Source organism: Macaca mulatta, chromosome 7, assembly GCF_049350105.2.
Source record: "Macaca mulatta isolate MMU2019108-1 chromosome 7, T2T-MMU8v2.0, whole genome shotgun sequence".
Lineage (NCBI taxonomy): Eukaryota > Metazoa > Chordata > Mammalia > Primates > Cercopithecidae > Macaca > Macaca mulatta.
In genome coordinates this window covers 134,758,584-134,766,174 of record NC_133412.1, presented here as the reverse complement: position 1 = coordinate 134,766,174, position 7,591 = coordinate 134,758,584, and the positions used below count along the sequence as shown (strand labels likewise).

Genomic DNA, 7,591 nt, shown 5'->3' with positions numbered 1-7,591 from the left:
TTGTTTGGTTTATAGGTAGGGTTAATTTTTATTTAAAAACATATATGTGTAAAAATTACAGAAGAATATATGAAACACTTTAACCATATAATCTTCGGGTAGTAGGAGTTGTGGTGATTTTTATTTCCTTTGTTATACTTTTCTGTATTGACTGATTTTATTCCCAGTAAATTCAGTTTAAGATGACAAAATCTCTGTTTTTTGTAGTCATAAACTTGTACTAGTCATAAACATGTGCTAGCTCCATGTGAAAAAATTAGTGCTGTTCAACATAAATTCTCAGGATATTATACTCGAAGACAAGTAAGAATAAGGGCAAAGAAACAAGCATTAAGGTGAATAAATTAGATGACAAGAGAAAACCTAGTCTACAAAGTTACCATTTAAATCCTTAACTCCAGGCAGCTATTTCATAAATGGTTTTGTTTGGTCATACAAGGTGACCATGGGTCACATAAGGTAATGTTAAAATCACAAGTCAGGGTTTCTGTCTGACTGCTGGTGGGCCAGATATCTTCCCCTCCCATGAAAGAAAAATCATTCTGTAGTGTTAAGAATCTTGTCAAGTCTGTAGTAATGAGCACTTCCTCTTCCCCCACCAAGACCCTCACCCCAAATTCTGCTTGGGGCATTATACTGCAGGCTAATGATCTAAACAAAATTAAGATTGGTTAAATTAATAATTCCATGTTCCCAATTAAGAATTTATTTTGCACTTAAGATATTGATCCATAGTCCTGTGTATATTTTTAATGCAAGCAAATATTAGTGAAGCAAATTTGTCATTTTCATTTGTGTATTTTGGACAAAGGTTTGTTTATACTCAGTGAAATGTTAATTTGTCTGGTTATTTCTCCTTTTCCCAGCAAAGAATATTTAATCTCCTTTCTGAAAATGATTCGATTTGGGCAGCAAATCTTATGCTGAGAATTCTTCCCAGATCTCAAGTTATATAACTGAACAGATGGCATTCGCATGGCTTTGACAGGTCAGGCTGCGATCACAGGACATCCTGAGGAAGCAGCTCGGAAGCCTTCCCAAGGAGAGTGGGAAGATCCCGTGAGTGAGCAGGCATGTGTGGCTGTGGGATTGGGTGAAGAAATGCACTCTGACTCAGCTTCCCATCTTCACGGCCCAGGAGCAAATTCTTCAGGATCCTGAAAGAGGTACAAATAATCCTGCAGAAACTAGTGGTACATTTGATTGAATCAGAAAAATAAACAAATCTTTCCTGTGGGAGAAAACAAAGTTTCTCAGGGAATGTGATACAGGGAGAGTGATTTGGTTTGTGGTCATGGTTGAAATGCCACAGGTAGATGGACAGTGAATCGGATGTGTTCTAATTGTATCTTGGGCTTGCAGCATGATGGGGCAAAAATGGGAAAAATATCCCTGTCTTCACAGAGTTTGCAGCTTACTGGGAGAGAAAAAAAATCAGTCGCTCAGTCAATAAATACATGAACAAATACACACATGACTGTGATAAGGGCCAAGGAGAAAACAAAATATGCCGGGAAGGGGGATACAGAGATGTGTGTATAAAATTTTAGATAGAAATCCTCTTTTAAAAAGTATGTCATTTGAGTAAAGAAAGACCTGACGGAAATGAGAGAGAAAACCATGTGTATAGCAGGGAAAGAGAACTCCAGTGAGCGGAGACAGCCAATGCAAATGCCCTGAGCCAAGGGAAATGCCCGGAGTGTCCAGGGACCCATAAAAATCCCAGTGCGGCAAAAGCAGAGTACACCGGGAAAGAAGTGTGCAAGATGAGGTTTGAAAGCCAATGTGAGGTCAGATCATACAGAGTCTTAAAGTTCACAGCCTGGAACTGCCATTTCTTCTGAGTGAGATGGAAAATATTAGAAGGGTTTGGAGCAGACAAATGACATGATTTGGATTATTGTTTACTGGGATCACTCTTTGGAGGAAATAGATTGTGGGGCAGCAAGGGCAGAGGCAAGGGGCAGAGCAGTGAGGGGCAGGGAAGAAGCATCTAGAAGGTTATTGAGATAACCCAGGCAAGAGAGGAAGGTGGATTGGACCAGGATGGTGGCAATCTAAGCAGCAAGAAGTGGGTAAATTCTGGATATATTTTGAAGGTAGAATCAACAGGTCTGGTTAATGGATTAGATGCATTGTATGAGAAAAAAAAAAAAGAGGAGTTCAGAGTTATTCCAAGGTTTGGGTGCTACACAACTGGAAAGACGGAGTAGATGTGAGAAGCTTAATAAGAAGGAGGAGAATGTGGGAAGGGCAGGTTTGGAGGATATCAGGACATCTGTTTGGAATATATTATGTTTGAGATGTTGAGTGGGCAATTTAATGCACAAGTCTGATGTGCTAAGGAGAGATTTGGGCTGAAAATATAAATGAGACAGTCATCAGTACAGACATGGCATTTAAAGCCGTGAGGCTCCGTGAGTTCACCTAGTGATGGATAGTGCGTACAGAAACTAAGAGAATATGCAGACAGTGATAGTCTGTATGGAATGCTGCTGGTAAGTCCAATGAGGCAAGCTGACCATTGAGTTTAGCCATATGCAAGTCATCACTGATCTTTATAAGACCAGCTTTTTAGAATCTAGAGCAAAAGGTTTGCTGGACTGGGTTCAAGAGAGAATGCAGACATTGGACACAGCAAACAAAGACACTCCATTCAAAAACATTTGCTTTACAGGGAAGAGGAGAGATAGTGGTAGTTGGATGGGAAGATGGGATCAAGAGAGGATTTTTAAATTTTTAAAATTGAAGTACTATATATATGGTAAAGATGCTTACTGCTTGTGTATCGCTCCATAATTTCCACAACCAAACACACCCAAGTAACTAGTACTCATTTCAAGAAAAATAATATTGCTAGTCCCCAAAGTCTCCTGCCTGCTCCCTCTCAATCACTGTCCCCACCCAAGGGCAACAACTATCTTGAACTGACTTCTAAAACCCAATTCATTTTCCTACTTTTGTACTTTGCATAAATGAAATCATACAGTTCATGCTTTTCTGCATCTGGTTTCTTTGCCTATATGTTACATTTGTCATATTCATCTATATTGTTGCCTGTAGTGACGGTTTGATCATTCTTATTGCTATATAATAATCTATTGTGTGAGTATACCAAGATTTATTGATCCCTTCTACTGCTGCTGGACACATGGGTATTTTCCAGTTTTACAAAGAGTGCTCCTATGAGCATTCTAGTACATGTCGTTTGGTGAGCGACATTTTATTGGGTATATTGCATACACATTTTATTGGGTATATTTCTGTGAGTGGAATTGCTGGGGCATAGAGAATGCGTATGTTCAGGTTTAGTTTTCCAAAATAGATATATCGATTTATGCTCCCACCAGCACTGTAAGAGAGACTTTATCAGTAATAGGGGTGATATTATAATATCTTCATCTGTTACTCCTTTGTCTTATATCTTAATTTTTTGAGAATGAAGGGGGTGAAGAGGGGTAGTGATTACTGGGCCCCCTCAAAATCTTAAGGAAGAGACTGCTGCTCATAGGGTTGTTGTGAGGAGTGACCCACTGTAAAATACCTGGCATCATCCGGGCCCAGGACATGTATCCAGCATATGTTAGTTGTCACTCTAATTTTGTAGTCACCCTCTCAGCCTTGTCTCCAGGCAGAGGTCAAGGTAAAGCAGTGATAACTGCAGTTTCCTTCTCCTCCAAATCACACTCATTCATCCAATTTGCTTTATAGCCCTGGGAAAGGGTGAGCGCTCAGGGTGCTTCACTGACCATATTGCAGGACCAAGAATAAGTAGCACAGAAGCTCACATACCCCTCTTCATAACTTTCTCTGCCTCCTTCTGTTAGACCAGGCGTTTCATCAGGTTCCTGAAGGGGTTAAAGAAGAGTCCTGTGTTCGATTTCATTGCAAGTCATCTAATAAACCATCTATAGAAAAAGCATACTCTAGAGATGGTTTATACCACCATTGAACTCTAATAGTAGCAATCCTAAGGAGGGCTGGTTAAATTATAGCTGGACATAATTCCTTGCCATTTGTCGCTATCTGGAGATGTTCATTGTTTATTAACGAATAAATTTAATATACTTCTGCATTAAAAAAAATTCTTTCCTTATAGCTATGTCCATCCAAAAGGAGCATATGTGATTAAAATCATCACCAAGGAGATGAATTGATTTTTACAGGATTGTGTCTGATTATATCTTTTATTCCCACATCAAAACATCTTTCAGTGATGTAATCTAGGTAAAACCAAAATCTTCTCTATAGTGTATTTATATATACTAAAAGGATATATATATACACTTTAATTTTTAGAACAGTTTGGACTTGCAAAAAATTATAAAGATAGTAAAGAGAGTTCCTATGTGCTCCATATCCAGTTTCTCCTATTATTAACAACTTATATTTGTATAGTACATTTGTTATAATTAGTGAATCACTACCTGTATATTATTAACAAGTCAATACTTTATTCAGATTTCCTTTGTATTTATCTAATGTCCTTCTTTATTTTTGTTTGAAACAGAGTTTTGCTCTTGTCACCCAGGCTGGAGTGCAATGGTGTGATCTTGGCTCCCTGCAACCTCTGCCTCCCGAGTTCAAGCAATTCTCCTGCCTCAGCCTCCCGAGTAGCTGGGATTACAGGTGCCCGCCACCATGCCCAGCCAATTTTTAAATTTTTAGTAGAGACGGGGTTTCACCGTGTTGACTAGGCTGGTCTCGAACTTCTGACCTCTGGTGATCCACCTGTCTTGACCTCCCAAAGTGCTGGGATTACAGGCATGAGCCACTGCACCCGGCCCCTAATGTCCTTCTATTTCAGAATCCCATCCAGGATACCATATTACATTAGTTGTTGTGTCTCCTTAGGCTCCTCTTGGCTGTGATGATTTTTCAGGTTTACCTTGTTTTGGGGAATGAGTACTTTGAGGAATACTCATCAAATATTTTGTAGATTGCTCCTTAATTGGTATTTATTTGATTTTTTTTTTTTTGCATGATTAGACTGGATTATGGGTTTTTGGGTAGAAAACCACAAAGATAAAGAGGCTTTTTGTTGCATTGTATCATGGGTACATTCCATCAACATGACTTAGTACTGTTGATATTGATCTTGATTGCTCGGCTCAGGTAATTTGTCATGTTCTTCACCGTAAAGTTAAACCATGTCTATGCTGCACCCTTTGGAAGGAAGTTACTACATACAGCCCACATCAAAGGAGTAGGGGGTTATGTTCTACCTCTTTGAGTGTAGAATATCTACAGAAATTATTTGGAATTCTTCTGCATGGGAGATTTGTCATTTTCCTTGATTTATTTATTCAATTATTCATTTATAATAGTGTGAACTCATAGTTATTTAATACTTTCAGTTATAGTTTAATATTGCATTATTTTGTGGTTCAAATTGTTTCAGGTTTGGCCATGAGGAGCTCTTGTTGAAGCTGGCTCCTCTATCCCTTTGAGATCCTCCTATCATTTCGTGTGTGTGTGTGTGTGTGTGTGTGTGTGTGTGTGTGTTAGATACTTGCTTTCCGGCACTACAAGATGCTCCAGGGCCAACTTGTATATATGCTAACTCAATCTTAGAATCAGCAGTTTCTCCAAGGAGCTCTAGTTTCTTTTACTGGAGAACAGTATTAAAGCCAATATCTGGGCACTAGAAGTTCTCCTTGCTACTGGGGTGTCATTGCTTTCTAGGCTCTCTTAGCTGACACAACAAGGAAATATGTACAGTAAACTCTGTATATATGTACAAATATCTGTAAATATTTCTATATGTAACCATAGGTATCTATGTTAAGCTAAACATGAGTGAATTCATACTGATAGCCCCAACTCTAATTCATTACCACATGGACCAACCCAGCCTATTCCCATTGCTTATCTGTGAACTCCATGAGAAATCTGGCTCCCACCATCTGCCATGCATTTACTTAATTGCTAATTCTTGTAAAAGTGCACAGCTGTATTAGAACCGTTAACTTGAAACCTTATGGGAAACAACTTTATTAAGTACAGTTTTATGGACATTTTCTTTCGCCTTTAGTCTTACAGACTCCTCTCATTTCCAAAATCACTTAGGTCAGCATCTTTTCCTCCCACCTCCTTCAGTGAAGCTGCTTTACAGATTTTTAATATAGTTAGATTGTTTTGTCACTGCAGTCCATTCTAGGACCCTTGACCTTCTAAATGATCTTGAAAATGTGCATACACTAATGTTTACTCTTTGTTCTATAAAGTTCCATGGGTTTTGATATATGCAGTGTCATATATCCATAACTACAGTATTACATAGACAGTTTTACCACTCTAAGAAATTTCTCCTGCTTAACCTATTTAATCCTTCCTCCCCTCTCCCTGAGCCCCTGGAAATCAATGCATTTTTTTTTTTACTGTCTCCATAGTTTTGCCTTTTCCAGAATGTGATATAATTGTAAACATACAGTATGTAGCCTTTCAGATTGGGTTGTTTCACTCAAAACTATGCATTTAAGATTCATTCATGTCTTTTTGTGATTCGACAGCTCATTTATTTTTATCATCAAATAATATCCCATCAACTGGCTGTACCACAGTTTATTTATCCATTCACCTATTGAAGGATATCTTAGTTGCTCCCAGTTTTTGGTCATTATGAATACAGCTGCTATAAATATTTGTTTGCAGGGTTTTGTGTGGATATATATCTCAAATCAGTTGCATAAACACCTAAAGGTTCCAATGCTGAATCATATGGTAAGACTGTGTTTAGCTTCTCTGCCCTGTTTAGCTAGCATGTGCCACTCCTCAAAGCCAGGTGGTGACCACCCTACAATCATCAACAGTCATCATCACCAGTTATTTCACTATTTCTTCCAGCCTCATTCCAATTTTCAGTACATAAATACGTCTATTGAGTGTACCTCCTGTGTAAGAATAATCATTCTTTATACTTTTCAAAGTCCTTTCACATGCATTATCACAATACCTCTAAAATAGCAGTATAGGAGCCAAGCTGTTCCAGGCAGAATCCTGGCTCTGATCCTAACCTATGGCCTGACACAGGGAAAGTATCTGAATCTTTTCACCTGTAAAAGGGGATACTGTAGCACCTATCTAAACTTACCTGTCCATGTTGTAAAGATTTAATGAGTGTTTAGGGTAGCACCACTTCTTGGACCATGTCACACGCTGTTTGAAGGCTCAGCCAAGATTAGAATGCGAATCTTTTGATTCCTATTCCTATGCTTCTTATCCTAGAAATGAGATTATTTCCCCAACCTCTTTTCCCTGCAACTTCGGCCAATATGGGGGCCTCGGTGGCATCAAAGCAATTGACCTAACAATCAATTTAGGAAAGGCTCTGGTATTTTTTGTGCACATGCATGGTAGGTGAAGGATCTGTTTATAGTCAAGTAGGATGATCCAATAACCATTGACAGAAATAGTCTTTTCTTATCTTTAATGAATAAAAAGAATAGCAGACTTCATTTTAATATCTAGGCTGTTAGATCAATCAATGGGCTAAGTACTGAAATAGTTTAAAAATCCATGAATTGAACTGCATGAACATGAATCTGTGCATTAAATTCTATGGACATAAAATGAATCTGTTCAAAAACAA

The 7,591-nt window shown here is 38.4% G+C and overlaps 1 long non-coding RNA gene across 1 annotated transcript in view; it reads right to left on the bottom strand.

Annotated features, from left to right (window-relative positions):
• Nucleotides 1-690: 690 nt before the first annotated feature.
• LOC144330273 (uncharacterized) overlaps nt 691-7,591 on the bottom strand; it is a 77,492-nt gene continuing 70,591 nt past the window's right edge. Inside the window, exons 3-4 of the long non-coding RNA XR_013396301.1 lie at nt 3,793-3,848; nt 691-1,157 (exon numbers count right to left, since the gene is read on the bottom strand). This is a non-coding gene — a long non-coding RNA (uncharacterized LOC144330273). The remainder of the gene's footprint in view (nt 1,158-3,792; nt 3,849-7,591) is intronic.